Source organism: Scylla paramamosain, unplaced genomic scaffold (assembly GCF_035594125.1).
Source record: "Scylla paramamosain isolate STU-SP2022 unplaced genomic scaffold, ASM3559412v1 Contig93, whole genome shotgun sequence".
NCBI classification, from domain to species: Eukaryota; Metazoa; Arthropoda; class Malacostraca; order Decapoda; family Portunidae; genus Scylla; species Scylla paramamosain.
This window is the reverse complement of record NW_026973758.1, coordinates 312,501-319,788: the sequence shown is the minus strand read 5'-3', so window position 1 is coordinate 319,788 and position 7,288 is coordinate 312,501. Positions and strand designations below refer to the sequence as shown.

The following is a 7,288-nucleotide window of genomic DNA, read 5'->3' as shown; positions in this document are numbered from 1 at the left end:
CACTTTGATCGTGTTGTACCAAATTTTAGAAGAAGTAGGTGTAGTCCTTTTTCATGGCAATAATTATTACAGCGATAATTTATAATCTGGATTTTTATAGTCCACGCCTCGGACATTTCTGGATAATTATGAAATGTCCCCATTTAGACAGTGATGCTGTGACCTGTGTAGGAACGAGCGGTGTCCTCGTGTTCTTGGTTTTGTAACACTGTCTTTGTCTCTGCGGCTGTTGTCGGTGACTCTTTTCTCTGTCTGTTTATTGGATTGTTTATGCGTGTTTCTCTGGGGGTCTACCCTTCTTCCGATTTGGTGTCCTTGTGTGACTGGCTGCCTGTCTCCTGCTCGATGACTGGATGACTCTTTCTGTCCACCTGGTCATCCATTTGTTTCCGCAATTGTCTTTTTTTCTTTCTCTCTCTCTGCTTGGCTGTTTCTTTTAACTTTTTTTTTTCAGGGTCTTTGTCTGTCTGTTTGCATATCTAGCAGCATATATAAGCAACCCCTAAGATAGTCTTGACGATACATATGACATGAATTCCCAAGTCAGGCCATCATGTCGGCATCTCCTGTAATGGAAATTGAAGGAGAACAAACATTTATTGTTTGCCTTGTGTATGGACAAAAAATATAGCGGCAAAGTTTATTTTGATTTATTTATTTTTATTATTTTTTTTTTCATGTGACTGAGAAAATATCAGTAGATCACACACACACACACACACACACACACACACACACACACACACACATGAGAGAGAGAATCGTCACATCAGTTCCATAACACACACACGAGAGAGAGAGAGAGAGAGAGAGAGAGAGAGAGAGAGAGAGAGAGAGAGAGAGAGAGAGAGAGAGAGAGAGAGAGAGAGAGAGAATCGCCACATCAGTTCCAAAACACTGCTATACTTCGTCAAAATTTATGGCAACTCCCTCCTTTTCCTCCTCCTCCTCCTCCTCCTCCTCCTCCTCCTCCTCCTCCTCCTCCTCCTTCTCCTCCTCGTCCTCCTCCTCGTCCTCCTTCTCCTCCTCTTTGTCGTCCTCCATTTGTATATAGAGTTGGCTGTGAGTTTTTCATGTTCCCCGGTGCCTCCAAGTGGTAGGTGGGGAGGAGCCTTCTGCTGTATTACCCTTCATGCTTCCTTCTCCTTGTACTGAGAGAGATGGACCTTCAATGGAATGTTACCGTTAATATACACAGGACCAGTTACGTTATTGTCATACTCTTCCTCTTCCTCCTCCTCTTCCTCTTTCTCTTTCTCTTTCTCTTCTTTCTCCTCTTGTTCCTTCTGCATGTGTGAAGGCGTGACCTGACCTCCTCTTCCACCCTTTTCTGCCCTCCTTAGGTGACCTATCTGCCGCAGTGCGTAGCTGTCAGGTCATTCTGTGTGTGTGTGTGTGTGTCTGTGTGTGTGTGTGTGTGTGTGTGTGTGTGTGTGTGTGTGTGTGTGTGTGTGTGTGTGTGTGTGTGTGTGTGTGTTGTTTGTTTACTTCTTCTTCTTCTTCTTCTTCTTCTTCTTCTTCTTCTTCTCTCTCTCTCTCTCTCTCTCTCTCTCTCTCTCTCTCTCTCTCTCTCTCTCTCTCTCTCTCTCTCTCTCTCTCTCTCTTTTTTTTTTTATTTAAACATAGGTACATTATCAGCCGAAGGCGCACTGCCGTGTGCAACCTATTTTAGGGGTGGGACACAACACACAAATACAAATATAAATATATATACATATATATATACATTCTTTATGATAGACTTGTATTAATATTGTTAGCAGGGGGGTTGGGAATGAGCCCCTTCAGTGGTGTGCTGCTAACTTCACGTCCTGGGTATCCATCCCCCTGATATGAGGGACGGAGGACGCGAAGACGTTCCACAGTCTGGAGACTCGCCCCCAAAAGGTGCGCTGGTGTTGGCTGGAGCGGGAACGCGGCACTTCCACTGAGTCACCACTGGATAACTCTCTCTCTCTCTCTCTCTCTCTCTCTCTCTCTCTCTCTCTCTCTCTCTCTCTCTCTCTCGTCTTCCTTCACTTACCTTGTCACCACCTCTCCTCCCCCTCCTCCTCCTCGGCACCCAATCCTACACAAACACTCGCTTGAGATATAGCGTGTGTCTGTCTGTCTGTCTGTCTGTCACTTGAGTGCCAAGTGATGCCAAACTCTCTCTCTCTCTCTCTCTCTCTCTCTCTCTCTCTCTCTCTCTCTCTCTCTCTCTCTCTTTTCTCCACTCCTTTTCTTTTTTCTCTATATATACACTACCTTTATTACTCTCCTCCTCCTCCTCCTTCTGCTCCTCAAGGAAAACGTAAAATAATCAAATAGAAAACGAGTAACGAAATTCTCATTTTATTTATTTTTTTCTTTAGTTTCTCCTTGAATTCCTTAAACGTATACTATTAAGAAAGATATTAAGACATGTATTGATAACGAAAACGGAGGAAAAGTCAATTAGTAAGTGATAAAAGGGTTATTTCTCTGTTTATATTGCAATTCTACATTTTTATTTAGTTACCCCTTCAATTATTTCAAGGAGAACTATTACGGAACATACATAGACAGTTATAGAAAATGGAGGAAACGCTAATTTGTAAGCGAGAGAGAGAGAGAGAGAGAGAGAGAGAGAGAGAGAGAGAGAGAGAGAGAGAGAGAGAGAGAGAGAGAGAGAGAGAGAGAGAGAGGAGCTTAAAAAGCTGCGGATATGAAAGATAGAGGGGAGAGGGGAGAGTGAAGGCCAAAGACAACAACAACAAGAACAACCTATTACTACCACTACTACTACTACTACTATTGCTACTACTACTACTACTACTACTACTACTACTACTACTATTGTTCATCGTCTTCTTTTTCCTCTTCTTATTCATCTTTTCTTTTCTCTCTTTTATTCCCTTTCTATTTATCACTCGTTCCATATATACATTACCTTTATTACTCTCCTCCTCCTCCTCCTCTTATACGCGGCGCGGGGGTGTAGCTCAGTGGTAGAGCGTTCGCTTTGCATGTGAAAGGCCCCGGGTTCGATTCCCGGCACCTCCACCAACAGGGGATGTAGCTCAAGTGGTAGAGCGCTCGCTTAGCATGCGAGAGGCACGGGGATCGATGCCCCGCATCTCCAGTTTTCAGTCGTGCCCTTCCGCTTGTGTCGAGCAGATGTGTTGTGACCTGACCTACGCAGGACCAGCAGCCCATATCGTTAAACCAGTCGCTAAGTTTATTTTGTTTTACCTGTTTCTGTTCTGTTGTGTTGTGTTTTCCTGTACAGCTCAGACTCCATACAAATTACACAACACTTCTTGACGCAAACACAGTGATACATTTGTTAGATATCAGTACTAGGTCTCCGTCTGTTTTCATCTGTTCCTCTGTTTTAGTAGTACTTTTATTGTCTTTGTGCTTGTAGCTTGGGTACTTTTCTTTCTCTATTTTTAAATTGTCCTGTTGTGAGAAAATTGTTTGTTCTCCTTTGTTTTGTGATAATTTTATTACAGGAAACTTGTTAGACTTCACAGCTGAAATTCCCCTTCTCATGCAGCTTGCATCCATAGAGTGGAATGAACTGCTGGGAACACCAGACATTAACAACGCATGGGAAGTGTTTGCTAAAAAGTTAAATGAAACAACGTTTTTGTGTGTACCGCAACGAAACAGACGGAAGGTAAAAAACACCAAACCGAAATGGTGGAGCAATGAAATTAGATGCTGCCTTCTGGCTAAGAAAAAATGCGTACCGCAAATACATACTAACACAAAATAATGATGATAAACTAGAGCACGACAGATTACGTAGAAAAACTAAAAAGCTGATCAAATGCAGCAAAAAATCTGTCGAAGCTCAGATCGCGAACTCATGTAAAACGAACCCAAAAGAATTTTACAGTTATGTAAAAGCAAAAAGGATCTTAACATCAACAATTGGTCCATTAATAACAGAAAATGGTAAATAAATAGTAAGCGAAACAGACATGGCGAACACCCTGAACGAGTACTTTTCAAGTCTTTACGACTGAGGATGTTCAGGGCAGTCTGCCGACCCCCACGCCTCAGTCACGAGGCACCACGCTGCCAGAATTCACCATCACAGAAAGTGAAATCCTCTCAGTCACAAAGAGCATGAACGTAAACAAAACACCCGGGCCAGACAAGATATCACCCAGGCTTCTTAAAGAAGTAAAAAATGAGCTCGTGAAACCGCTTACAATTTTATTCAATAAAACTTTACTAGCGGGTAAAGTTCCCCACGAATGGAAACTAGCAAATGTCACGCTAATCTTTAAAAAAGGAAATAAATCTCTCCCAGCCAGTTACAGGCCGATCAGTCTCACTTCAGTAGTGTGCAAGCTGATGGAAACGATAATCATATATAAAATTGTTAAGTATTTAGAAGAAAATAAAATCATAAAGGATTCGCGATACGGTTTCAGAACCAAGCGTTCCTGCTTAACAAACTTACTAGACTTCTTTTTATGAAGTATTTAGCTCGTATGACGAGACAAAAGCTGTTGATATTATCTACCTTGATTTCCAGAAAACTTTCGACACTGTTCCCCATAAGAGACTCATCAGTAAAGTAAAAGCTCACGGCATTGCCGGAAACACCCTGAAATGGCTGAGAGACTGGCTCTCTGATAGAAAACAGCGTGTTGTGATAAATGGAAAAGAGTCAGAGTGGCATAAGGTAAATAGCGGCGTTCCTCAAGGCTCTGTATTAGGACCAGTACTCTTCATAATGTACATAAATGATATTGATGAAGCGATAAACTGCAAAATAAGTAAATTTGCAGACGACACCAAAATAACAAGTAGAGTAACGTCTGTGTCACAATGGCAGGAACTGCAGTGTGACCTCAATAAACTAACAAGCTGGGCAGAAAAATGGCAGATGAGATTCAATATAGAAAAGAGTAAAATTCTACATATCGGAAGCAACAATTTTCAGGCGAGATATGTAATGAATAACATGCCACTATCAAGTGCTGATAAAGAAAAAGATCTTGGTGTCGTTGTGTCAAACGACCTAAAGCCGAGTCAGCACTGCACAGAAACAGTAAAGAAGGCAAATAAATTAGTAGGGTTCATTGGAAGAACCTTTGAATTTAAATCAGGAAAGGTTATAACTTGCCTTACACTGGTGCGCCCTCATCTAGAATACTGTGTACAGTTCTGGTCACCACACTACAAAAAAAAAAAAAAAACATTGAAAAACTAGAAAAGATACAGCGCAGAGTCACAAAGATGATTCCAAGATTGCGCAATAAGCCGTATGAGGAGCGACTGGAAGAAATAAACCTATTTAGTTTAACAAAGTGCAGGATAAGAGGAGACCTAATTGAAGTGTTCAAAATTTTCAAAGGATATAGTAACATTGATGCACATAAATATTTTACCATTGATCATTCTAACCTAACAAGAAATAATGGATTCAAGATTATACCCAAACGTTTTAAATCCCACGAGGCAAAACATTTTTTCTTTAATCGTATAGTAAATATATGGAATAAATTTCCTGCAGAAATTGTGAACAGCAATACTACTGAATCATTCAAAAATAAAATAGACAAATATTTAAAAGCAAATCCCCAACAAGCTCTCTTCTTGTCCGATTAATTACTAAATTCACTAATAAACTCTTATTCAACAAACACCAGTTTTAATATAACTTGTATTAACTTTCAGATAGGCGTATAGAGTTCACCGTAGGGTGAATAGTAGAACTTCCTTTCGTCCTTTCCTATGAAAATATCCATGTCAGGTTTTTCCATACTGCATGGTACTTTTCCCAACTATTTCCATGCCAGCGCAAGCTGGAGGGAGTGGTGGGTGGGGAGGAGCCTTCTGCTATGCTGTCCTGTCTCTCTTCCCTGTAGCTAGTTAGAAGTAGTTACCAAACAGCCTTGCAAGGACCAAAAGGTCTGTTGCTGTTTGGCTTTCCATAGTATTCCTACCGAATTTTATCCCGAAAACTCTCATTTGAATATATGCGATGAGAGAGAAGAGAGAGAGAGAGAGAGAGAGAGAGAGAGAGAGAGAGAGAGAGAGAGAGAGAGAGAGGGAGGGAGAGAGAGAGAGAGTGGGGGGGGGGAGCAGTAACACCATCATCAGAGGAAACGGAGACGATGTTTCTCTCTCTCTCTCTCTCTCTCTCTCTCTCTCTCTCTCTCTCTCCTCTCTCTCTCTCTCTAACATTTACTCATTTACGATATGTGAAATGTAAAATATGGAGAGAAAAGGAAGAGGAAGAGGAGGAAGATGAAGTAGGAAGAGAAGGAGGAGGAGGTGAAGGAGGCTGAACACAAGGGAGGAGAAAGAGGAAGAGGAGGAGGAGGAGAAAGAGGAGGAATAAAGAACAAGGAAAGAGAGAAAATAATGGCATCTTTTATAAGAGAGAGAGAGAGAGAGAGAGAGAGAGAGAGAGAGAGAGAGAGAGAGAGAGAGAGAGAGAGAGAGAGAGAGAGAGAGAATGAAACACAGACTAATTTGTACTCATTTTCTTCCTCCTCCTCCTCCTCCTCCTACTACTACTACTACTACTACTACTACTACTACTACTACTACTACTTATGATGATGATGATGATGACGATGATGATGATAGGAACGAGAAGATTTAGAAGATAATTATGATAATGAAAGAAAATTCTCTCTCTCTCTCTCTCTCTCTCTCTCTCTCTCTCTCTCTCTCTCTCTCTCTCTCTCTCTCTCTCTCTCTCTCTCTCTCTCTCCCTCTTATTAGTATTCGAATAAAAACATCGTAGACTTAAAGGAACGGGAGGAGAAGGAGAAGGAGGAGGAGGAGGAAGACGAACCTGTAAATTTTAAAGCGGAGACTAATGACCATTAACACATGAGAGAGAGAGAGAGAGAGAGAGAGAGAGAGAGAGAGAGAGAGAGAGAGAGAGAGAGAGAGAGAGAGAGAGAGAGAGAGAGAGAGAGAGAATCTCCTCCTCTTCCTCCTTTTCCTCCTTTTCTTCCTCCTGCTGTATGTTCCACGTGGCATTAATTCTTCATCAAGACTTGGTGTGTTAATTTTAACCTGCATGTTAGAGGAGGAAGACAAGGAAGAGGAACACAAAGGAACACATAGGAAGAACAAACAGCAGCAGGTCTACACTGCCTATTCTTCAGTGTGAGGTGCAGGAGGAGGAGGAGGAGGAGGAAGTGAAAGGAAGAAATTAAAAGCAACAAAAGTAAATGCAGATATAATGAAGAGGAGGAAGAATAAAAGGGAGAGGAGGAGGAGGAGGAAGAGGAAGGAGAAAAGGAAGAGGAGGAGGAAGAGGAGGAGGAAGGAGAAAAGAAAGAGG

The 7,288-nt window shown here is 41.7% G+C and overlaps 2 non-coding genes across 2 annotated transcripts; both read left to right on the top strand.

Annotated features, from left to right (window-relative positions):
* The first annotated feature begins 2,952 nt into the window (after positions 1-2,952).
* Positions 2,953-3,024, top strand: Trnaa-ugc (transfer RNA alanine (anticodon UGC)). The gene has a single exon. It is a non-coding gene; the product is annotated as a tRNA-Ala (tRNA).
* A 6-nt stretch (positions 3,025-3,030) lies between these two features.
* Positions 3,031-3,103, top strand: Trnaa-agc (transfer RNA alanine (anticodon AGC)). The gene has a single exon. It is a non-coding gene; the product is annotated as a tRNA-Ala (tRNA).
* Positions 3,104-7,288: the final 4,185 nt, after the last annotated feature.